The sequence below is a fragment of the Coenobita brevimanus genome, chromosome 100 (assembly GCF_032717465.1).
Source record: "Coenobita brevimanus isolate Jiangsu-jjx chromosome 100, ASM3271746v2, whole genome shotgun sequence".
NCBI lineage: Eukaryota > Metazoa > Arthropoda > Malacostraca > Decapoda > Coenobitidae > Coenobita > Coenobita brevimanus.
Genome location: NC_137053.1, coordinates 2,600,942 through 2,628,648, shown reverse-complemented (window position 1 = coordinate 2,628,648; position 27,707 = coordinate 2,600,942). Strand labels below are relative to the sequence as shown.

Genomic DNA, 27,707 nt, shown 5'->3' with positions numbered 1-27,707 from the left:
AATGTCGTTTTGTGTGACAGTTATGCAGAGTATGGTAATATTAGAATGATTTAAGTAACGCAGGAGAGGATTACTACTTGTAATAAACAAAATAAATCGCTAAGGAAGAGGTATTAGGGAGCTTCTTTAACCAATGAGTCTACGGGTCTATAATTCTTACCTGTGAACGGAGGATGGACCTGCTGTTCTCAAAAATAATATTGTGATTTTATTTTGGCTATAAGTGTATTGGAGTGAAATGATGAGAGAGAGAGAGAGAGAGAGAGAGAGAGAGAGACTAACCCATAATAATAATAATAAAAAGTTGACGGATAAATGAGCCTCGACATGCGTGCGTTTTTCCACAACAGCACATAAATATAGTGATAAAATAGAGACCTCAACGCATTCCTTATCAAAATTAGTCAAAATTGGAATGTGACCTTGTGAGAAAGTAATAATTATAGTTTTTACACACTATAATTAGCTCAGTTTGCATAATTAAACTCAAATTACCATGCAAAAATCTAGGTGCAGTGATACGTACCTGATTCACAGTCGTAAGCAGTAAAAAAAAAAAAAAAAATCCCGCTTTTTTCCTAATAATTTTCAAACATCATCTAGTTATTTTTATTCTGATCACAAAAATGTCCTTGATTATTTTTTTCTATTTATTAGTTTACATGATAAGAATATGTTAGCCTTGTTTTTAATTAAAGTGTTACGAAGGTGAAGGAGTAAGTTTCTTCCTGATCACAAAAATATACTTGTCATTTATCTTTTTTATTTTTTTTTACTTCACATTATGAAGTCTGTGGCTCTTGTTAACTGAGTATTTGCTTGAGGTTGTCCTTCAAGTGAGTGCGAGGGATTCATTTTTACCCAGATCAGGGAAATATTCGTGAGTGTTTTGTACTAAGTGGCTTTGTTTTGTTAACTTGGTCTGATTACAGTTTTGGTTGAGTTTACGTGATGGTGATGGTGGGGAGAGTATTGCCACCACACACACCATACCACAGTCCAACCCACACTGATCTTACTCTCCTTGCTGCTGCCAATGTCCCCTCCCTCCCTCCTTACTGTACTCCCTCCTGCCTCTCTCCACTCGCACTCCTTACGGCCTCCCTCCCTCCTGTCTCACTTCCCCACTCACTCCGACCCTCCTCTCTTCACTCCTTCCCTTACTCACTTTCCTTGTCACTACCTTCTCCCCTCTCTTACTCGTTCATTCACTCATTCTCCTTACTGTTGGCGTCCTCCCGTCCCTCCCTCCCTCCTGCCTCACTCTTCTCACTCCTTCCTTTCCCCCTTCTCCCTCCCTCCATCCCTCCTGCACCACTGATTTCACTCGCTTCCACTCCTCACCTACCCCTCACCCTTCACCCACCCTCACCCTCACTCACCTCTCACCCACTCACACCCCTCATCCACGCTGTGCATCACCTTTACCCTCAACGTCCCCCTCCTACACACCCACCTCTATCCTCAAACCCATCCTCACTCCACACCCCACATGCACCCCACACTCTCTCACCTTCCTACACCCCATACAGATCCCCTTCCATCCAAACTCCTCTGTATTACCCTCACAACCCACCCCTCACTCACCCGCACCCCCATACCCCTTCACTCTTGCCCTACCTCTATTCCATCCTTACATTACCCCTCACACCTTCACAGCCACCCCAAATAGGCTACTCTCACACTACCCCCACGCATTCACACGCTACCCTCCACACACATCACACACTACCCTCCCACACACACCCACACACTACCCTGCCCCACACACTCACACACTACCTCCCCACACAGTGCACACACCCACACACATTATTTTGAGATGGTAGGCTATGCTGCTGCTGCTGCTGATGATGATGATGATGATGATGGACTCAAGGGGCTAATTGTGTTTACCCTGAATTGTTTTTCGGCTTCTCTCAAGGGATTTATCACTCACGTTCTCTGTCAACACTTATTGGAAACTTAAAAGTCTCCCCTACAAGTTGCGCTGTTGTTCTTTGATACTGTTTTGCCTTAACTTCTTTACTGCAGTGTTATTTATTTATTATTTATTTTTTTGCTATTTCATTCTTGTGCTTTCCAGATGCTTTATATTGCTCAGGAGAGACTTTTCAAACTGGAGTGAGTTAGAGCTTTGTAACTATGCTTCGTTTCCCCCGTCCACCTTTCAATACATCCATATCACATTTGCATTAAAACTAGGTCATTTGTTGAGTTTTCTGGAAGTTTGTACTTACTTTTGGGATACTACATTAGTTTTTATTTTTTTAAATAGTATTAAAGTATTAGTAGGCTTGTTGTTTCTTAATTTTATAAGTCCGTAGTCAGGGTTTGTTATTGTATCAGCTGAGGTCCCTGGACGTAGGTAAGCGGAGGCATTATTCATGATTTATTGGCCCCTTGAGGCAGTTTTATCTTGTGTTAACTCTTTCATGACCCAGTTGTAAATTTTTATATATTCCAACCAACACCAGACGATATTATTCACCTGAGAATCAGGTATAGGAGGTCGAGTCTTAGGCTGATGGTCACCATAAACCCTCTCAGTCTGGATAATTCTGTATCAGTATATCATGACAGCTAATGCTAGACAACTTTATTCACCTGAGAGTGAGTTATAAGAGTCTGAAAGTTAATTTTGGTACCATCAATCTTCCACTCATTTGATATATAATTACCGTATCGTACAAAGTTCTAGCCCCAGCTCTACCTGGCGATGAATTATTATTTTCCTCTTGGTTTTTAATAAGCTTTATGAGGGTTTTGGGGAAACGACCAGTATTTGAGATAAGTTCCATCTCACAACTATCCTTGAAGGATGGAAATTTACAGCAATTCATTCTAGGCATTAACTTACCCTTGCAACACTTTACCTAACCTTGACCCACAGATTAGGTGTTCGTACAGGTGAGGAAAAACTATAGAACACCAAAAAATAGCCTATAGCTTGAGAATGTTGGGACTGAATCCCAGTATACCTGATGTATTAATTCAGATGGCATTCATTGAGTGACAGGCTCTAGTCCAGGAAGCAATTTAAGGAAGCAGTTCATATCCCCAGGAGATAACCATAAAACCAAAAATGTCTGGTACTCCAGTGGGTTGAGGTACACCAGCTATGTGTGACCCATAGCTAAGGGTTTTCATGAAAGGAATGAATAGGATTTATTGCTCGCATATGTTTTTTCATGGGTTAGCAACCCGACCTTTGCACAAAATTTTGGAACAAGTAGTATAGTCCCAGGCTTCTCTGTATCAGAAGGGGTAAGAGTGCATCAGATTAGAAATAGTGTAGGTAGTTTCTTCACTCATTTGATGTTTCTTTTGCTTCAGTTGCAAATTTATTTAATTTTACTTGATATTTTTCCTTTTGTTGAGCCTTCTTAATTTTGTAGCAATCAGCTGTTTAATATACCAATTTTTATTTTCAGGGTGGCAGAGAACAAGTTGATGTGGAAGCCATTTGTTTGTGACCCCCCTCCCCCACCTTCTGGGATGAATGCATCTAATTTGACGTAAGACCAGGGATGGGTTGTGATTGGCTAAGATGTCTCTGGATTTCCAAGAGATGAGAATCTGCAAAATATTCTGAGGTCAGTGGTCAGTGGTTGGTGTAGCGTTATGTTTTTCCTTTCATCCTTTTCTGTAAAATTTCCATGACAGTTTTTATATACCACCTAGTGTTCCTTCTCAGTTCTTCCTGCCAGTTTCAGCTGGAAAATTTGCTGGGTGGGGGAGAGTATATGCTTTTTTATCCTTGTCTTAGTCATGTAGTATAGTCACACTCTGTTCTGTATAACTAGCATCATTTTCATCATTAGCCTACCATTATTATTATCAGGATGAGTTATCATTGTCATCATGGTTATAACCATTAGCTGTTCTTAAGTTTGTTATCATTTAATGTAGACGGTTCCATTGCATCATTTTGTTGCAGCTATCATCATCACCGTCAGTATTATTTATTGACTGACTGATTTTTAAAATTATTAATTGACTGATAAACTGGCCAATTCATTGGCAGATGACTGGCTCATAAATTGACCAACTGGGCAATGTGGTGACAGAATGACTTATGAAATATATGTTAACTGATTGGCATTGACTGATTTATTGACTGACTGAATGAATTCATGATTTACTAACTGACAAATTTGGTTGACAGTGAGTACGGTGTCAGTACCGGTACCTGTGTGCATTGACTGACAGACCTAATGAATGACTTGTTGACTAATTGACCTACTGATTTATTGACAGACTGACTGGTAGGCTAAATGTGACTGACTGAATTAATGATGAGGCCAAACAGTGTCTGAATTAATGACTGACTGATCTAGGACTAACAAAACTGACTGGCCTAACTGATTTATTGAATGATGGCCATCAGATACAGTAGTGAAACAGAATTGATTGAAAACCTTTACACTATTTATGTATACTTATTTATGTTTCCTGTATGTGTATTCATGTCTTTATTTAACACAGGTGTTGAGAGAGATTAACATTACAAGTGATAGGAAGTATGTGTTAACTTTTCTTGGACACTGATGATAATTCCCCTTGTTTTGTGTTTTCCCTTTTCATGTTTCTGGATCCTGCCTCACCTGATAGTAAGAAAAGACTATTACAATGATGATGATGATGATCATGGTGATAATTATGATGATGATGATAAAACAAATGGTGGTGGTGATCATGATGATAGTGATATGGTAATAATTATGGTATACTGATGGTGATTATGATGAAAATATTAATAACTTTGTACTTTTCCAGTTTATAAAAATACCATTTAAATTTGTGGGAATCAAATTTAGCTAATGATGAATTTTGTTGGCAGGTGGATGGATGAAACTGCAATATAGCTGTCAGTGGTATAAGTGCTAATATCTGTCTCCATTCATCCCTTCACTGCCAGAAGTCTCCTTCAAGGTGAGAATGTGTAATACTGTGTCATGCACAGGTTCCCAGCCCATAACCTGCAGACTAGTACTGGGCAGCAGGCCATTGACAACTGAATCACAAAAATGATCTAGAGAATTATAAGAAATCTTAATAATTTAATGAGCTCCTATATATCATTTGAATTCTTTGATCGTATTAACATTTTTTTACATTACCGTACTTTATTACTGGCTCATTTGAAATGAGCAAGAGTAACTGAACCATATGTGCACAAGCCATTCACAAGCTCTCAGACAATGTGCGTAGATCCGCTGTAGTGTTAATAGGCTCTGAAATAGCACACTTTTGGTGCTGTAGATGATACAAGCATCCACACCATACTACATATGTGATCATTTTAATATTGCCCTCATGTGTACCTTTGAACATTTGGCCAACCCTCTCATCAGTTAATTGTATTTATACTTCTCGTCCCTTATTGAATTGGAAGCACACAGCCCAGCCCACTCACAGTACAAAAAAACATAAAAAATTGGGAACCCTGAGATATAAACATGATGTTACCATAACAAGAGGGTGAAAACGATGTGCTGTTGGACTGCAAGGAAATTTCAGGCAGAGTTAGATAGATAGCTAGGTAGATAGACAGACAGATAGATAGATTTAGATACGTAGAAAATCGTATATGCAGTATAATGTCAGAATAGTTGGATGAAGTTAGATATATAATTACAGTAGATAGAAAGATAGATAGATTAGGTAGCTCAGTAGGTAAGGGAAAAACAGATAATACCTGGGATAGGGAAGGGGGTCTGAAAGAGAGATAGGGAGGTCTGGAGTGGAGGGAACGAGTGAGAGTTAAGGGAAGGAGAGATGAGGGAGGAAGAACTGACAGGTTCTGAGGTAGAGAAAAGGAGGTACAGAGGAAGGGGGGAGAGAATGAATTAGACTGAGGGAGGGGAGTTAAAGGAAGAAGAAATGTGAGAGGAAGAACTGAAAGGTAGAGAGGATGAGGTGGGGAGGAAGGGGAGAGAGAGAGAGAGAGAGAGAGAGAGAGAGAGAGGGGAGGTAATTAAAGATAGAGAGAGAAATAAAAAGAGAGAGGGACATGGAGTTGGGTAAAGATGAGGTACAGGAGAAGAGGTGGGGAGGCAGGGATAAGATCATCATCATCATCATCCAGACCTCCTTTCCCACCCTAGGGCGGGATGAGGAGTAGCAACATGCAGGAGGGGAGAGGAAGAGAAAGATAAAGATGGTGAGAGAGAGGGAGTTGGGTAATCATGAGGATAAGGAAAAGAAAGAAGAGGAGGAATAAATGAAGTGGGGTAGAAAGAGAGGGATAAAACCTAAATGAAGATGATGCAAAGAAATACATTTTGTTGCAGTTCAGCAGCACATCATATTCCTCTCTGAGCTCAGTTGGTGTCCGGTTTTGTACACTTTTTAATGTTACTGCAATAATATAGCCTCAGTATTCCAGATACTAAATGAAACTTAACCAGGTATTTGTATGTGTCAAGCAAAGGGCAAAAATTATTGGAATAAATTTATATATATTTTTTACAGTGAAGTCAGTCCAGATTTTGATATCAAAGTAAATTCTCCAACAACCACTTTCATGTTTTCTGTTTTCATTGAGCAGATATATATATATATATATATATATATATAAACTTTGAAGTGAAAAAACTTAGCTACATGGTGATTAAAAAAGCTATCAAATATAAGGGCTGTATCAGAAGGCTGGACAGACTTCATAATTGGATTTGCTATGTCTGTTTGGTTTATTATTTGTCTGTTTATCTATCTGTAGTTCTGTGTATTACGAGGCAACATGAAATAAGCTACACGTGTACAGGTCATAACTGTAACTTGCTTTAAATGGAAGATAGGAGTACTGTATTAGTCAGGTGTGGAATTATGAACATCACAAGGACTGAATCTGCTGCAACTATCATCTGCTGTTTTCGTTTGTTGGTTGAAATGTGTTATGATGTTACTGATGTGGTTATGATGTTGATGGTATGGTGTGGTGCTTTATGTGGTGTGATTTGAGGGAGGGGGAGGCCAAGGATGAGACGGAGGGATGGAGTGGAAAGGTATATGAGAGACAGGGGTGTGAGCTGGGAGTAGGGCAACGAAATGATGGGGGACGTGGTGACATGGAGGCGATTTGTTTGTGGCCAGCCCTAACGGGATCAAGGCGTCTGGCAGTAGATAGATAGATAGATAGATTTTGATGTGGATGTTGTGTCGTGGCGATGTTTGTGTTGTAGGGATTAGTGAATTGCTGGTGTGGATGGTATGCTGCTGTTGTTGTTATTGTCACCTCTTAACCCCAGTCTGTATCACTGAGCAGACCCATCAGCCACTGGTAAGCATCTGCTTCTATTTGGCCATCGTACAGGTATAAAATGTATGTACAGTACACCATGCAGGGAACCTATGCCCTTTTGTGGTAGACAGCATCATGCCTAGATCAGACCACAGTCCTTTCTCATAGCAAGAGATCATGGTATGGGTGATGCACATGGAATGATGATGTGAGTGTGGGTGGATTGGTGATGTAGTGTTTTGTCATGGTGTGGATGAAGTGAAGGTGTCATGTGATGATGGTGTAGGTGGTGTGGGAGGCATGGAGATGGGTTGTGTTTAATTGCTTTGGTAACATTATGGTGCTGATGATACAGAGTTAGAAGTCACTGTGGTGCAGTGATGTGGTGTTGTGTGGTGCACTTGTGGTGTGCTACTGTCTTTGTTGGAGTAACTATGGTGCAGTGTCTGGTGTAACAGCAAAGTGCGTGTTGTTGTGCTGGGGTAGAGTGTTGATATTAAAGGAGTTACAAGTCTCAGTGGTGTAGCGTCGTGATGTTGTGGTAGTGATAATGTTGAGGGTTTGAGTGTTGCAGGAGTTCCGAGTCACTAAACAGCACAAGATTTTGTACATCCGTATGTGCATGCTGGTAATTAATCATCTGCTTGCTACTTGTTGACTGTACCTGGATTATGTATGCTATAGTGGTGATATATGTAATTCCTGAGTGCATTGAATGATACAGTCTATCTGGTGGACTACAGTCTGAAGTTGCTCTTTTCGTGCAGTCCATCCTCCTCCTTTTGTATAACCAGTTATTATATAGCCTTCCCATTTATCTTGGTGCCATCGTGTAAAGACATTCCTATCCAGCATCTAACAGGATTGAGAGCCATTTAACTTGATTGTCACTGAATTGTCAGAGCCTGTTAACTTGATTGCTACTGTATAATTAGAATCTTTTAATTAGATTGTCAGAGTCAATTAACTGGGTTGTCGGAGGATGTTAAGTTTATCGTCATTGATTGGCGGAATCAGTTGACTGGTTTGTCACTATGCTGTCAGAATCTGTTAACTGGATTGTTATGGAACAAGCAGAATCTGTTAATTTGATTGTTATTGAATAGGCAGACTCTGTTAACTGAATTGTCACTCTGTTTCCAGAAATCTGGTTACTTAGTTGTTTGTGAATTGGCAGAATCTGTTAATTGGATTGTCACTGCATTGTCAGAGTCTCGTAACTGGATTGTCAGAGGATGTTACCTGTATTGTCAGATATCAGAGTATACTAACTGTATTGTTGACCCGTTAACTCGATTGTTAGTGTCTGTTACTGGATTGTGAGTCTTGTTAAAGGGATTGTCAGAATCAGTAACTGGAGAGCCAGAGCCTCTGCACCACACTTTTTACTTACGGCCAAAACAGTTTACTTTGAGGATTGGAAAATAATCTGTCATTTGTTGTTGTCTTTGTTGAGTAACCCTGATCTCTCCGGCTGACCACAGGAAGACAACCACCCCACCAGGGCTCTCCTTTGTGGTACACAGTGCCATACCACAGTGAGACACAGGGAAGAGTGTGAAGGTTTGGTTTTGTTGTTGTTGTTGTTGTGACCCCAGGCTTAACTGTGTGAAGGTGTCTTTCCAGCATAAGTCAGTTACTGGATCATCGATAGCAAATTCAGTCCTTGATAATACTAGCTTCAGCAAACTGTGAAGTCATGTTGGAATGGCAAGATATGCTTGATGTAAAATGAAATGGCCAATATTATGATGGATATCCTCATTATGAGGTTAAATTTGGTGCATTTGTTCTCACCTGATGAAGATCCTCAACCACTATTGGCTTAATGACCAGTATAATCAGATTAGAGGGTCCATTTTCTAGTAACCAAGGAGATTCATTGCTATCTAATAAATAAGGCTCATTAAATTTCATGCAACCAAAACTTAGTATTCAAGTAGTGAGAGTGTCCTGCTTTAGTCAGGTGAAAATGAACCAACAAGCGTATTTGCACTTGTAAGGCCAGATTTAGTGTAACTGTAGCGTGTCGCCTGTCAGTTTCATGTGGCCTTGTATATTTTGCATATATTCTTGATGGTTCTGGGGGCACAGTAGCACCTCCTCCTTACCAGTTTATTTCTGCATATAATATGTTAGTGGTCCAGTACAGTACAGAATATTGCCTCTGTATACATTGGGGATGCGTACCTATGAGTGTCAACTTATATTGAATCATCCTGCGTCAAAATAATTTTCCCTATAGATTCTTAAGGAATTGTGGAGATGCATTCCAACTCACCAGCAGACTACAAAACCCCCACAGAAAGACATTAAAACAACCTACCAATATTAAATTATAGTACATTCAAACTTTCTTGATCACCGTTCACTGGTCCACCAAACGCCTGCAATAATGTGAACTAGATGACCCTTTTTTCTCACATATATTTCCCATAAATACTGAGGCAACATTTTTAACCATCAGTATTTGTGTTAGTTCAAAATTTTCATAATTAACCATTCCTAACCCTCAGTTTCTGGCCTTAGGGATGTGACATTCTCATAATTTTGGCAACATTTCACATTATTTTAGTCACCTTAATTTCCTCCAAAATAATTCTGTCAGTAGTTTTATTTGTTCTGAATTATTACCCGAACCGAATCAAAAGCATATCTCTATCACAGATCTCTATTAAGGCATAAACTGTAGGTACATAATGAGGTTGTTAACACATGTGGATGCCAGTCTCCACTAGGCATACCATGTACCACAATAACCAATATATATTCAGTGACCCACCACACTGTATTCCCAGGAATCGTGATATTTACTTTCACTCACCCAGCTGATCAGAAGGTTATATCAATAGCTCATTAATAAGAGGGATTTAATGTGCTAGAAAAAACATTTGAAGCACTTGTTTATTTACCGTATTTTTTTTTGGGGGGGAGGTTAAATTGTGTCATCTCAACCATGGAGTAATCATCATTGTATTTTAGGCAAGTTCCCCTATGCCTAATCATTGCAGGTGCATATATATATGGGTATTTCTGTACTGCATATGTTATTTGTGCAATCTTTATTTTTAATAGTAAGACAAAAACCATACAAGAATATAATATGATGTAATATACATAAATTGTTAAGGAAGAGGTGCTAGAAAAAACCATACAAGAATATAATATGATGTAATATACATAAATTGTTAAGGAAGAGGTGCTAGTGTTCCTCGTAAGGTGATGAAGATATGTACCAGGCACACTGACAGCCACTGACCTGCATGTGTGGGTCACAGATGAGAATCACAAACAAGTTACGGATAATTATCTTTCCGTAACTGAGATTTTATTTTTTTACTCAAGAAGAACAAGAGACATGAAGGGATTCTGTGCCCTTGTTTGTTCCCTTGCTCTTACTGCAAAATAGTTCTTAATCACCATAAGTTTGTTTGTGATTCAGTGTCCTTTTAAGCATCACACACAGCCTTTCACATTATATTAAATAATAGCCAGCATTGATTGTATTGATCTGAAAATTGTCCAGATATAGAAATTATCTAAAGTTTTCTTCATTTATTTTGCCAAAATAATAGTACTCCATTATTCATTACATGATGATAATGTAACTTTTTTATTTTTTTAATGAACATTATAATTTGTCACTTCTTGGGTATTTTCATGGCAGATCATAAAAAGTAGAGTTTCTTTTTTATGCTGAGATTTTGCTAGTCTTTTCACATCCTTCCAAAAGTATACCAAACTGTTTTTAAGATTATGCTTTAAAAAATTTAATTCTTTGATACTTTAAATCTCTGTCAAACTAGATAACTTATGATTTATCACTTAATGGATATTTGAAGGCATGCCATATTGTTGTCACCTAACCTAACCTGAGTCAGTCCACCGTGTCTTAACCCACCCCTCCCTCTGCACTTCTTACCCATCCCATTCATCCCTACCCACACCTCCCTCTATTCACCTTACCCAACCCTTCCTTCCCTGCCCACACATCTTTCCCTTCCTTTGCACACCTTACCCACACCACCACACACTTTACCCCACACATGCATGCCAAAACCCTACCCACATTTCCACATACCCTACCCACACCTCCATACCCAAACCCTTCCTTCTTTTCCACATGTCCTACTCACATTCTACCCACCCCCTCCACATAATCTACCCACACCTCCACATACACACTATTCAACCTCCACACATCTTGCCCAAATCTCCACACATCCTCCCCAAACCTGCATACCCAAATCCTTTCCATCCCCTCCACATACCATACCCACACCTCCACACTTAACTCCACGCACCCTACACACACCTGCATACCCAAACCTTGCCCACACTTCCACACACCCTACCCACACCTTCCCATGCAACACTTGTCCCTGTCTCATGTTTCAGGTTCATGTAATTGTAACTAATAATTCATCATTCCAAAACCATGCATGTCCAGAAAATTTTCAAAAATTAACTACCTGCAAATCATTTCTTTAATGTTTTATTTCACAGCATCTCAAAATCATACAAAGTCCAAAAACTGCCAGAGCAGTGCTAGGTGGCAACTCATGGCATCTTAGATTTATATTTAAGTCCAAAAAACTGCTCATAAATTCACTACCTGGCAATTCAGTTATTTAATATTTTATCACAGTATCACAGAATTATACTAAGTCCAAAAATTGTCAGTTCTAGGTGGCAGCTCTTGCCATCGCAGATTTATACCAAGTCCAAATTTTTTTTTCATAAATTAACAACTTGGCCGTTCAGTTCTTTAGTATTTTGCATCATAGCATAATAATATACTTAGTCCAAAAATTTTCAGAGTAGTGCCAGGTGGCAGCTACTGGCACCTCAGATTTATACAATGTCCAAAATTTTGTAAAAATAATTCTAGCTGGCAACATTCATATCCAAGATGGCTGTTCATTTGTGTTAGGGCTGTAAGTGCTTGGTACAGTTTGAGACAAAAAATTTGCAAACTATTTCACATCATCAGCTCACTTTCTTTGCTGATTAATATTCCCAAATGCTTAGAGACACTTTGTATATTCTCATAACTACCTTTGATAAAGTGATAAGTAGTGTTGGTAAAACATTATGCAAACTTTTGTCCCATGCCTCTTCATCTACCTCCACCTCCCCTCCTCCTCATAGCTTCTTCATTCAAATTCTCTCCACCTTCACTCCACAAAGCATTTATGGTTGAGGAAGGGAAGAGCAGTGGGAGTAGAGAAATTTTCAAACTGGTTTTTATTTTTTTACTGACACCTTTCTCATTTCAGATTGTCTCCGGGGAGTCTTCTGAGTATCAAACGCTTGGCGTGGAACCTGGTCACTTTAAAGTCTGCAATCGACTTGGAAAGTTCACCATTAGAAAAAAAATCTTAAAAACAAAAAAATATACTAATTGCATTTTTTTTGTCATGTTTCTGCAGAGTGTTTTATTGAATATTTTGAAGTACTTTTCATTTTATTTTAACACCCGTCTTTTTTTCCTCAGACGTATGTCGTTTATACCGTACTTCAAACCAAGCTAAAGTTGTGCTCAAGTAATCAAACAGAAAACTAAATATAATCAATACAAGACATTATCCAAAATATGATAAATAAACATGGCAGAACATTTTCATTTTTATTATGTACAGTATAATTGTTAACATTAAAACAGTGATGGAAAATGTTACAGTAGATGCCGAGGCAGACACTGGCGGAAGAATCCTTCCGACTTCACGAGGGCAGAGGCACCAAACCACCATCCAGGACTCCACACGGGCAGAGACACCACACCACCATCCAGGACTCCACAGGGGCACAGGCATGGCACCACACCACCATTCAGGACTCCACAGGGGCAGAGGCATCACACCATCATCCACGACTCCACAGGGGCGGAGGCACCACACCACCATCCAAGACACCACAGGGGCAGAAGCATGGCACCACACCACCATCCAGGACTCTGCAGGGGCAGAGGCATCACACCACCATCCAGGACTCCACAGGGGCAGAGGCACCACACCACCATCCAGGACTCCACAGGGGCAGAGGCACCACACCACCATCCAGGACTCCACAGGGGCAGAGGCATCACACCACCATCCAGGACTCCACAGGGGCAGAGGCACAACACCACCATCCAGGACTCCACAGGGGCAGAGGCATCACACCACCATCCAGGACTCCACAGGGGCAGAGGCACCACACCACCATCCAGGACTCCACAGGGGCAGAGGCATCACACCACCATCCAGGACTCCACAGGGGCAGAGGCACCACACCACCATCCAGGACTCCACAGGGGCAGAGGCACCACACCACCATCCAGGACTCCACAGGGGCAGAGGCATCACACCACCATCCAGGACTCCACAGGGCCTCAGGCATGGCACCACACCACCATCCAGGACTCCACAGGGGCAGAGGCATCACACCATCATCCAGGACTCCACAGGGGCTGAGGCACCACACAACCATCCAGGACTCCACAGGGGCAGAGGCATCCCACCACACCACTATCCAGGACTCCACAGGGGCAGAGGCATGGCATCACACCACCATCCAGGACTCCACAGGGGCAGACACACCACACCACCATCCAGGACTCCACAGGGGCAGAGGCATCACATCACCATCCAGGACTCCACAGGGGCAGAGGCACCACACCACCATCTAAGACACCACAGGGGCACAGGCATCACACAACCATCCAGGACTCCACAGGGGCACAGGCATCACACAACCATCCAGGACTCCACAGGGGCAGAGGCATCACACCACCATCCAGGACTCCACAGGGGCAGAGGCATCACACCACCATCCAGGACTCCACAGGGGCAGAGGCATGGCACCACACCACCATCCAGGACTCCACAGGGGCAGAGGCATGGCACCATACCACCATCCAGGACTCCACAGGGGCAGAGGCATCACACCTCCATCCAGGACTCTGCAGGGGCAGGGGCATCACACCTCCATCCAGGACTCTGCAGGGGCAGGGGCATCACACCACCATCCAGGACTCTGCAGGGGCAGGGGCATCACACCACCATCCAGGACTCCACAGAGGCAGAGGCATGGCACCACACCACCATCCAGGACTCCACAGGTGCAGAGGCATCACACCACCACCCAGGACTCCACAGGGGCAGGGGCATCACACCTCCATCCAGGACTCTGCAGGGGCAGGGCACCACACCACCATCCAGGACTCCACAGGGGCAGAGGCACCACACCACCATCCAGGACTCCACAGGGGCAGAGGCATGGCACCACACCACCATCCAGGACTCCACAGGGGCAGAGGCACCACACCACCATCCAGGACTCCACAGGGGCAGAGGCACCACACCACCATCCAGGACTCCACAGGGGCAGAGGCACCACACCACCATCCAGGACTCCACAGGGGCAGAGGCATGGCACCACACCACCATCCGGGACTCCACAGGGGCAGAGGCATGGCACCACACCACCATCCGGGACTCCACAGGGGCAGAGGCATGGCACCACACCACCATCCAGAACTCCACAGGGGCAGAGGCACGCCATCACATCACCATTGAGGACTCCATGAGGGCAGAGGCATCACACCACCATCCAGGACTTCACAGGGGCAGAGGCACCGCACCACCATCCAGGACTCCACAGGGGCAGAGGGACCACACCACCATCCAGGACTCCATGGGGGCAGAGGCACCACACCACCATCCAGGACTCCACAGGGGCAGGGGCATCACACCACCATCCAGGACTCCACAGGGGCAGAGGCATCACAACACCATCCAGGACTCCACAGGGGCAGAGGCATCGTACCATACCACCATCCAGGACTCCACAGGGGCAGAGGCATGGCACCATACCACCATCCAGGACTCCACAGGGGCACAGGCACCACGCCACCATCCAGGACTCCACAGGGGCACAGGCACCACGCCACCATCCAGGACTCCACAGGGGCACAGGCACCACGCCACCATCCAGGACTCCACAGGGGCACAGGCACCACGCCACCATCCAGGACTCCACAGGGGCACAGGCACCACGCCACCATCCAGGACTCCACAGGGGCACAGGCACCACACCACCATCCAGGACTCCACAGGGGCACAGGCACCACGCCACCATCCAGGACTCCACAGGGGCACAGGCACCACGCCACTATCCAGGACTCCACAGGGGCACAGGCATCACAGAACCATCCAGGACTCCACAGGGGCAGAGGCATCACAGAACCACCTAGGATTCCACAGGGGCAAAGGCATCACACCACCATCCACGACTCCACAGGGGCAGAGGCACCACACCACCATCAATGACTCCACAGGGGCAGAGGCATGGCACCACACCACCATTCAGGACTCCACAGGGGCAGAGGCATGGCACCACACCACCATTCAGGACTCCACAGGGGCAGAGGCATGGCATCACACCACCATTCAGGACTCCACAGGGGCAGAGGCATCACACCATCATCCACGACTCCACAGGGGCAGAGGCACCACACCACCATCCAGGACTCCACAGGGGCACAGGCATCACACCACCATCCAGGACTCCACACGGGCAGAGGCATGGCACCACCATTCAGGACTCCACTGGGGCAGAGGCATGGCACCACCATTCAGGACTCCACAGGGGCAGAGGCATCACACCATCATCCAGGACTCCACAGGTGCAGAGGGATGGCATCACACCACCATTCAGGACTCCACAGGGGCAGAGGCACCACACCACCACCCAGGACTCCACAGGGGCAGAGGCATGGCATCACACCACCATCCAGGACTCCACAGGGGCAGAGACATCACACCACCTTTCAGGACTCCACAGGGGCAGAGGCATCACACCACCATCCAGGACTCCACAGGGGCAGAGGCATGGCATCACACCACCATCCAGGACTCTGCAGGGGCAGAGGCATCACACCACCTTTCAGGACTCCACAGGGGCAGAGGCATGGCATCACACCACCATCCAGGACTCCACAGGGGCAGAGGCATGGCATCACACCACCATCCAGGACTCCACAAGGACAGAGGCATGGCACTACACCACCATTCAGGACTCCACAGGGGCTGAGGCATCACACCACCATTTAGGACTCCACAGGGGCAGAGGCATGGCACCACACCACCATTCAGGACTCTGCAGGGGCAGAGGCACTACACCACCATTCAGGACTCCACAGGGGCAGGGGCATCACACCACCATCCAGGACTCCACAGGGGCAGAGGCATCACACCACCATCCAGGACTCCACAAGGGCAGAGGCATGGCACCATACCACCATCCAGGACTCCGCAGGGGCAGAGGCACCACGCCACTATCCATGACTCCACAGGGGCACAGGCATCACGCCACCATCCAGGACTCCACAGGGGCACAGGCACCACGCCACCATCCAGGACTCGACAGGGGTACAGGCACCACGCCACCATCCAGGACTCGACGGGCAGAGGCATCACACAACCATCCAGGACTCCACAGGGGCAGGGGCATCACACAACCATCCAGGACTCCACAGGGGCAGGGGCATCACAGAACCATCCAGGACTCCACAGGGGCAGAGGCATCACACAATCATCCAGGACTCCACAGAGGCAGAGGCATCACACAACCATCCAGGACTCCACAGGGGCAAAGGCATGGAATCACACGACCTTCCTGGACTCCACAGGGGCAGAGGCACTATACCACCATCCAGGACTCCACAGGGGCAGAGGCATCACACCATCATCCACGCCTCCACAGGGGCAGAAGCACCACACCACCATCAAGGACTCCACAGGGGCAGAGGCATCACACCATCATTCAGGACTCCACAGGGGCAGAGGCATGGCATCACACCACCTTCCAGGACTCCACAGGGGCTGAGGCATCACACCATCATCCACGACTCCACAGGGGCAGAGGCATCACACCATCATCCATGACTCCACAGGGGCAGAGGCACCACACCACCATCCAAGACTCCACAGGGGCAGAGGCATCACACCACCATCCAGGACTCCACAGGGGCAGAGGCATCACACCACCATCCAGGACTCCACAGGGGCAGAGGCACGTCATCACATCACCATTGAGGACTCCATAAGGACAGAGGCACCACACCACCATCCAGGATTCCACAGAGGCAAAGGCACCGCACCACCATCCAGGACTCCACAGGGGCAGAGGGACCACACCACCATCCAGGACTTCTCTGGGGCAGAGGGAACACACCACCATCCAGGACTCCATGGGGGCAGAGGCACTACACCACCATCCAGGACTCCACAGGGGCAGGGGCATCACACCACCTTTCAGGACTCCACAGGGGCAGAGGCATCACACCACAATCCAGGACTCCACAGGGGCAGAGGCATGGCATCACACCACCATCCAGGACTCCACAAGGGCAGAGGCATGGCACTACACCACCATTCAGGACTCCACAGGGGCTGAGGCATCACACCACCATTTAGGACTCCACAGGGGCAGAGGCATGGCACCACACCACCATTCAGGACTCTGCAGGGGCAGAGGCACTACACCACCATTCAGGACTCCACAGGGGCAGGGGCATCACACCACCATCCAGGACTCCACAGGGGCAGAGGCATCACACCACCATCCAGGACTCCACAAGGGCAGAGGCATGGCACCATACCACCATCCAGGACTCCGCAGGGGCAGAGGCACCACGCCACTATCCATGACTCCACAGGGGCACAGGCATCACGCCACCATCCAGGACTCCACACGGGCAGAGGCATGGCACCACCATTCAGGACTCCACTGGGGCAGAGGCATCACAACACCATCCAGGACTCCACAAGGGCAGAGCCATGGCACCATACCACCATCCAGGACTCCACAGGGGCAGAGGCACCACGCCACTATCCATGACTCCACAGGGGCACAGGCATCACGCCACCATCCAGGACTTCACAGGGGCACAGGCACCACGCCATCATCCAGGACTCCACAGGGGCACAGGCACCACGCCACCATCCAGGACTCCACAGGGGCACAGGCACCACGCCACCATCCAGGACTCCACAGGGGCACAGGCACCACGCCACCATCCAGGACTCCACAGGGGCACAGGCACCACGCCACCATCCAGGACTCCACAGGGGCACAGGCACCACGCCACCATCCAGGACTCCATAGGGGATCAGGCACCACGCCACCATCCATGACTCCACAGGGTCACAGGCACCACGCCACTGTCGAGGACTCCACAGGGGCACAGGCACCACGCCACCATCCAGGACTCCACAGGGGCACAGGCACCACGCCACCATCCAGGACTCCACAGGGGCACAGGCACCACGCCACCATCCAGGACTCCACAGGGGCACAGGCACCACGCCACCATCCAGGACTCCACAGGGGCACAGGCACCACGCCACCATCCAGGACTCCACAGGGGCACAGGCACCACGCCACCATCCAGGACTCCACAGGGGCACAGGCACCACGCCACCATCCAGGACTCCACAGGGGCACAGGCACCACGCCACCATCCAGGACTCCACAGGGGCACAGGCATCACACAACCATCCAGGACTCCACAGGGGCACAGGCGTCACACAACCATCCAGGACTCCACAGGGGCACATGCATCACACAACCATCCAGGACTCCACAGGGGCACAGGCATCACACAACCATCCAGGTCTCCACAGGGGCAAAGGCATGGCATCACACCACCGTCCAGGACTCCACAGGGGCAGAGGCACCACACCACCATCCAGGACTCCATGGGGGCAGAGGCACTACACCACCATCCAGGACTCCACAGGGGCAGGGGCATCACAACACCATCCAGAACTCCACAGGGGTAGAGACATGGCATCACACCACAATCCAGGACTCCACAGGGGCTTAGGCATCACACAATTATCCACGCCTCCACAGGGGCGGAAGCACCACACCACCATCAAGGACTCCACAGGGGCAGAGGCATGGCACCACCATCCAGGACTCCACAGGGGCAGAGGCATGGCATCACACCACCATCCAGGACTCCACAGGGGCAGAGGCATCACACCATCATCCACGACTCCACAGGGGCAGAGGCATCACACCATCATCCACGACTCCACAGGGGCAGAGGCACCACACCACCATCCAAGACTCCACAGGGGCAGAGGCATCACACCACCATCCAGGACTCCACAGGGGCAGAGGCATGTCATCACATCACCATTGAGGACTCCATAAGGGCAGAGGCATCACACCACCATTCAGGACTCCACAGGGGCAGAGGCACGTCGTCACATCACCATTGAGGACTCCATAAGGACAGAGGCACCACACCACCATCCAGAACTCCACAGGGGCAGAGGGACCACACCACCATCCAGGACTTCACTTGGGCAGAGGGACCACACCACCATCCAGGACTCCATGGAGGCAGAGGCACTACACCACCATTCAGGACTCCACAGGGGCAGGGGCATGGCACCACCATTCAGGACTCCACTGGGGCAGAGGCATGGCATCACACCATCATCCAGGACTCCACAGGTGCAGAGGGATGGCATCACACCACCATTCAGGACTCCACAGGGGAAGAGGCACCATACCACCATCCAGGACTCCACAGGGGCAGAGGCATGGCATCACACCACCATCCAGGACTCCACAGGGGCAGAGGCATCACACCACCATTCAGGACTCCACAGGGGCAGAGGCATCACACCACCATCCAGGACTCCACAGGGGCAGAGGCATGGCATCACACCACCATCCAGGACTCCACAGGGGCAGAGGCATCACACCACCTTTCAGGACTCTACAGGGGCAGAGGCATCACACCACCATCCAGGACTCCACAGGGGCAGAGGCATGGCATCACACCACCATCCAGGACTCCACAGGGGCAGAGGCATGGCACTACACCACCATTCAGGACTCCACAGGGGCTGAGGCATCACACCACCATTTAGGACTCCACAGGGGCAGAGGCATGGCACCACACCACCATTCAGGACTCTGCAGGGGCAGAGGCACTACACCACCATTCAGGACTCCACAGGGGCAGGGGCATCACACCACCATCCAGGACTCCACAGGGGCAGAGGCATCACACCACCATCCAGGACTCCACAAGGGCAGAGGCATGGCACCATACCACCATCCAGGACTCCGCAGGGGCAGAGGCACCACGCCACTATCCATGACTCCACAGGGGCACAGGCATCACGCCACCATCCAGAACTCCACAGGGGCACAGGCACCACGCCACCATGCAGGACTCGACAGGGGTACAGGCACCACGCCACCATCCAGGACTCGACAGGGGCAGAGGCATCACACAACCATCCAGGACTCCACAGGGGCAGGGGCATCACACAACCATCCAGGACTCCACAGGGGCAGGGGCATCACAGAACCATCCAGGACTCCACAGGGGCAGAGGCATCACACAATCATCCAGGACTCCACAGAGGCAGAGGCATCACACAACCATCCAGGACTCCACAGGGGCAAAGGCATTGAATCACACCACCGTCCAAGACTCCACAGGGGCAGAGGCACCACACCACCATCCAGGACTCCACAGGGGCAGAGGCATCACACCATCATCCACGCTTCCACAGGGGCAGAAGCACCACACCACCATCAAGGACTCCACAGGGGCAGAGGCATGGCACCACAATCCAGGACTCCACAGGGGTAGAGGCATGGCATCACACCACCATCCAGGACTCCACAGGGGCTGAGGCATCACACCATCATCCACGACTCCACAGGGGCAGAGGCATCACACCATCATCCACGACTCCACAGGGGCAGAGGCACCACACCACCATCCAAGACTCCACAGGGGCAGAGGCATCACACCACCATCCAGGACTCCACAGGGGCAGAGGCATGTCATCACATCACCATTGAGGACTCCATAAGGGCAGAGGCATCACACCACCATTCAGGACTCCACAGGGGCAGAGGCACGTCGTCACATCACCATTGAGGACTCCATAAGGACAGAGGCACCACATCACCATCCAGGATTCCACAGTGGCAAAGGCACCGCACCATCATCCAGGACTCCACAGGGGCAGAGGGACCACACCACCATCCAGGACTCCACAGGGGCAGAGGCATCACACCACCATCCAGGACTCCACAGGGGCAGAGGCATCACACCACCATCCAGGACTCCACAGGGGCAGAGGCATCACACCACCTTTCAGGACTCCACAGGGGCAGAGGCATCACACCACCATCCAGGACTCCACAGGGGCAGAGGCATGGCATCACACCACCATCCAGGACTCCACAGGGGCAGAGGCATGGCACTACACCACCATTCAGGACTCCACAGGGGCTGAGGCATCACACCACCATCCAGGACTTCACAGGGGCAGAGGCATGGCACCACACCACCATCCAGGACTCCACAGGGGCAGAGGCATCACACCACCATCCAGGACTCCACAGGGGCAGAGGCATCACACCACCATCCAGGACTCCACAGGGGCAGAGGCATCACACCACCATCCAGGACTCCACAAGGGCAGAGGCATGGCACCATACCACCATCCAGGACTCCGCAGGGGCAGAGGCACCACGCCACTATCCATGACTCCACAGGGGCACAGGCATCACGCCACCATCCAGGACTCCACACGGGCAGAGGCATGGCACCACCATTCAGGACTCCACTGGGGCAGAGGCATCACAACATCATCCAGGACTCCACAAGGGCAGAGCCATGGCACCATACCACCATCCAGGACTCCACAGGGGCAGAGGCACCACGCCACTATCCATGACTCCACAGGGGCACAGGCATCACGCCACCATCCAGGACTTCACAGGGGCACAGGCACCACGCCATCAGCCAGGACTCCACAGGGGCACAGGCACCACGCCACCATCCAGGACTCCACAGGGGCACAGGCACCACGCCACCATCCAGGACTCCACAGAGGCACAGGCACCACGCCACCATCCAGGACTCCACAGGGGCACAGGCACCACGCCACCATCCAGGACTCCATAGGGGATCAGGCACCACGCCACCATCCATGACTCCACAGGGGCATAGGCACAACGCCACCATCCAGGACTTCACAGGGGCACAGGCACCACGACACCATCCAGGACTCCAGCGGGGCACAGGCACCACACCACCATCCAGGACTCCACAGGGGCACAGGCACCACGCCACCATCCAGGACTCCACAGGGGCACAGGCACCACGCCACCATCCAGGACTCCACAGGGGCACAGGCACCACGCCACCATCCAGGACTCCACAGGGGCACAGGCACCACGCCACCATCCAGGACTCCACTGAGGCACAGGCACCACGCCACCATCCAGGACTCCACAGGGGCACAGGCACCACGCCACCATCCAGGACTCCACAGGGGCACAGGCACCACGCCACCATCCAGGACTCCACAGGGGCACAGGCACCACGCCACCATCCAGGACTGCACAGGGGTACATGCACCACGCCACCATCCAGGACTCCACAGGGTAAAGGCACCACACCACCATCCAGGACTCCACAGAGACAGAGGCATCACACAACCATCCAGGACTCCACAGGGGCAGAGGCATCACACAACCATCCAGGACTCCACAGGGGCACAGGCATCACACAAACATCCACGACTCCACAGGGGCAAAGGTATGGCATCACACCACCATCCAGGACTCCACAGTGGCAGAGGCACCAAAACACCATCCAGGACTCCACAGGGGCAGAGGCACTACACCACCATCCAGGACTCCACAGGGGCAGGGGCATCACAACACCATCCAGAACTCCACAGGGGTAGAGACATGGCATCACACCACAATCCAGGACTCCACAGGGGCTTAGGCATCACACAATTATCCACGCCTCCACAGGGGCGGAAGCACCACACCACCATCAAGGACTCCACAGGGGCAGAGGCACCACCACCATCCAGGACTCCACAGGGGTAGAGGCATGGCATCACACCACCATCCAGGACTCCACAGGGGCAGAGGCATCACACCATCATCCACGACTCCACAGGGGCAGAGGCATCACACCATCATCCACGCCTCCACAGGGGCAGAAGCACCACACCACCATCAAGGACTCCACAGGGGCAGAGGCATCACACCATCATTCAGGACTCCACAGGGGCAGAGGCATGTCATCACATCACCATTGAGGACTCCATAAGGGCAGAGGCATCACACCACCATTCAGGACTCCACAGGGGCAGAGGCACGTCGTCACATCACCACTGAGGACTCCATAAGGACAGAGGCACCACACCACCATCCAGGATTCCACAGAGGCAAAGGCACCGCACCACCATCCAGGACTCCACAGGGGCAGAGGGACCACACCACCATCCAGGACTTCACTGGGGCAGAGGGACCACACCACCATCCAGGACTCCATGGGGGCAGAGGCACTACACCACCATCCAGGACTCCACAGGGGCAGGGGCATCACACCACCATCCAGGACTCCACAGGGGCAGAGGCATCACACCACCATCCAGGACTCCACAAGGGCAGAGGCATCACAACACCATCCAGGACTCCACAAGGGCAGAGGCATGGCACTATACCACCATCCATGACTCCACAGGGGCACAGGCATCACGCCACCATCTAGGACTTCACAGGGGCACAGGCACCACGCCATCATCCAGGACTCCACAGGGGCACAGGCACCACGCCACCATCCAGGACTCCACAGGGGCACAGGCACCACGCCACCATCCAGGACTCCACAGGGGCAGAGGCACCACACCACCATCCAGGACTCCACAGGGGCAGAGGCACCACGCCACTATCCAGGACTCCACAGGGGCACAGGCATCACACCATCATCCAGGACTTCACAGGGGCACAGGCACCACGCCACCATCCAGGACTCCACAGGGGCACAGGCACCACGCCACCATCCAGGACTCCACAGGGGCACAGGCACCACGCCACCATCCAGGACTCCACAGGGGCACAGGCACCACGCCACCATCCAGGACTCCACAGGGGCACAGGCACCACGCCACCATCCAGGACTCCACAGGGGCACAGGCACCACGCCACCATCCAGGACTCCACAGGGGCACAGGCACCACACCACCATCCAGGACTCCACAGGGGCACAGGCACCACGCCACCATCCAGGACTCCACAGGGGCACAGGCACCACGCCACCATCCAGGACTCCACAGGGGCACAGGCACCACGCCATCATCCAGGACTCCACAGGGGCACAGGCACCACGCCATCATCGAGGACTCCACAGGGGCACAGGCACCACGCCACAATCGAGGACTCCACAGGGTCACAGGCACCACGCCACCGTCAAGGACTCCACAGGGGCACAGGCACCACACCACCATCCAGGACTCCACAGGGGCACAGGCACCACGCCACCATCCAGGACTCCACAGGGGCACAGGCACCACGCCACCATCCAGGACTCCACAGGGGCACAGGCACCACGCCACCATCCAGGACTCCACAGGGGCACGGGCATCACACAACCATCCAGGACTCCACAGGGGCAGAGGCATCACACAACCATCCAGGACTCCACAGGGACAGAGGCATCACACATCCATCCAGGACTCCACAGGGGCAAAGGCATGGCATCACACCACCGTCCAGGACTCCACAGGGGCAGAGGCACCAAACCACCGTCCAGGACTACACAGGGGCTGAGGCATCACACCATCATCCACGACTTCACAGGGGCAGAGGCATCACACCATCATCCACGACTCCACAGGGGCAGAGGCACCACACCACCATCCAAGAATCCACAGGGGTAGAGGCATTACACCACCATCCAGGACTCCACAGGGGCAGAGGCACGTCTTCACATCACCATAGAGGACCCCATAAGGACAGAGGCACCACACCACCATCCAGGATTCCACAGAGGCAAAGGCACGGCACAACCATCCAGGACTCCACAGGGGCAGAGGCACTACACCACAATCCAGGACTCCACAGGGGCAGGGGCATCACACCACCATCCAGGACTCCACAAGGGCAGAGGCATCACAACACTATCCAGGACTCCACAGGGGCACAGGCATGGCACCATACCACCATCCAGGACTCCACAGGGGCAGAGGAACCACGCCACTATCCATGACTCCACAGGGGAACAGGCATCACGCCACCATCCAGGACTCTACAGGGGCACAGGCACCACGCCATCATCCAGGACTCCACAGGGGCAAAGGCACCACGCCACCATCCAGGACTCCACAGGGGCAAAGGCACCACGCCACCATCCAGGACTCCACAGGGGCACAGGCACCACGCCACCATCCAGGACTCCACAGGGGCACAGGCACCACGCCGCCATCCAGGACTCCACAGGGGCACAGGCACCACGCCACCATCGAGAACTCCACAGGGGCAGAGGCAACACACCACCATCCAGGACTCCACTGGGGCACAGGCACCACGCCACCATCCAGGACTCCACAGGGGTACAGGCACCACGCCACTATCCAGGACTCCACAGAGGCAGAGGCATCACACAACCATCCAGGACTCAACAGGGGCAAAGGCATGGCATCACACCACCATCCAGGACTCCACAGGGGCAGAGGCACCAAACTACCATCCAGGACTCCACAGGGGCAGAGGCATCACACCATCATCCACGCCTCCACAGGGGCAGAGGCACCACACCACCATCAAGGACTCCACAGGGGCTGAGGCATGGCACCACAATCTTGGACTCCACAGGGGTAGAGGCACTTAATCACACCAACATGCAGGACTCCACAGGGGCTGAGGCATCACACCATCATCCACGACTCCACAGGGGCTGAGGCATCGCACCATCATCCACGACTCCACAGGGGCAGAGGCACCACACCACCATCCAAGACTCCACAGGGGCAGAGGCATCACACCACCATCCAGGACTCCACAGGGGCAGAGGCATGGCACCACCATTCAGGACTCCACAGGGGCAGAGGCATGGCACCACCATTCAGGACTCCACAGGGGCAGAGGCATGGCACCACCATTCAGGACTCCACTGGGGCAGAGGCATGGCACCACTATTCAGAACTCCACAGGAGTAGAGGCATGGCACCACCATTCAGGACTCCACAGGGGCATAGGCATCACACCATCATCCAGGACTCCACAGGTGCAGAGGGATGGCATCACACCACCATTCAGGACTCCACAGGGGCAGAGGCACCACACCACCATCAAGGACTCCACAGGGGCAGAGGCATGGCATCACACCACCATCCAGGACTCCACAGGGGCAGAGGCATCACACCACCATTCAGGACTCCACAGGGGCAGAGGCATCACACCACCATCCAGGACTCCACAGGGGCAGAGGCATGGCATCACACCACCATCCAGGACTCCACAGGGGCAGAGGCATCACGCCACCATCCAGGACTCCACAGGGGCAGAGACATCACGCCACCATCCAGGACTCCACAGGGGCAGAAGCATCACACCACCATCCAGGACTCCACAGGGGCAGAAGCATCACACCACCATCCAGGACTCCACAGGGGCAGAGGCATCACACCACCATCCAGGACTCCACAGGGGCAGAGGCACCACACCACCATCCAGGACTCCACAGGGGCAGAGGCACCACACCACCATCCAGGACTCCACAGGGGCAGAGGCACCACACCACCATCCAGGACTCCACAGGGGCAGAGGCACCACACCACCATCCAGGACTCCACAGGGGCAGAGGCATCACACCACCATCCAGGACTCCACAGGGGCAGAGGCACCACCATCCCGGCCTCCACAGGGGCAGGCACCACACCACCATCCAGGACTCCACAGGGGCAGAGGCACCACACCACCATCCAGGACTCCACAGGGGCAGAGGCACCACACCACCATCCAGGACTCCACAGGGGCAGAGGCACCACACCACCATCCAGGACTCCACAGGGGCAGAGGCATCACACCACCATCCACGACTCCACAGGGTCAGAGGCATGGCATCACACCACCATCCACGACTCCACAGGGGCAGAAGCACCACACCACCATCCAAGACTCCACAGAGGCAGAGGCACTATACCACCATCCAGGACTCCACAGGGGCAAAGGCACCACGCCACCATCCAGGACTCCAGAGGGGCAGAGGCACCACACCACCATCCAGGACTCCACAGGGGCACAGGCACCACGCATCCATCCAGGACTCCACAGGGGCAAGGGCATGGCACCACGCCACCATCCAGGACTCCACAGGGGCAGAGGCACCACACCACCATCCAGGACTCCACAGGGGCAGAACCACCACACCACCATCCAGGACTTCACAGGGGCACAGGCACCACGCCACCATCCAGGTCTCCACAGGGGCACAGGGGCACAGGCACCACGCCACCATCCAGGACTCCACAGGTGTAGAGGGATGGCATCACACCACCATTCAGGACTCCACAGGGGCAGAGGCACCACACCACCACCCATGACTCCACAGGGGTACAGGCACCAC

The 27,707-nt window shown here is 51.2% G+C and overlaps 1 long non-coding RNA gene across 1 annotated transcript; it reads left to right on the top strand.

Moving 5' to 3' along the window:
- The first annotated feature begins 3,493 nt into the window (after positions 1–3,493).
- On the top strand, positions 3,494–12,600 carry LOC145414584 (uncharacterized). The gene is made up of 3 exons (XR_013899911.1): positions 3,494–3,596; positions 4,844–4,935; positions 12,526–12,600. It is a non-coding gene; the product is annotated as an uncharacterized LOC145414584 (long non-coding RNA).
- The last annotated feature ends 15,107 nt before the right edge of the window (positions 12,601–27,707 follow it).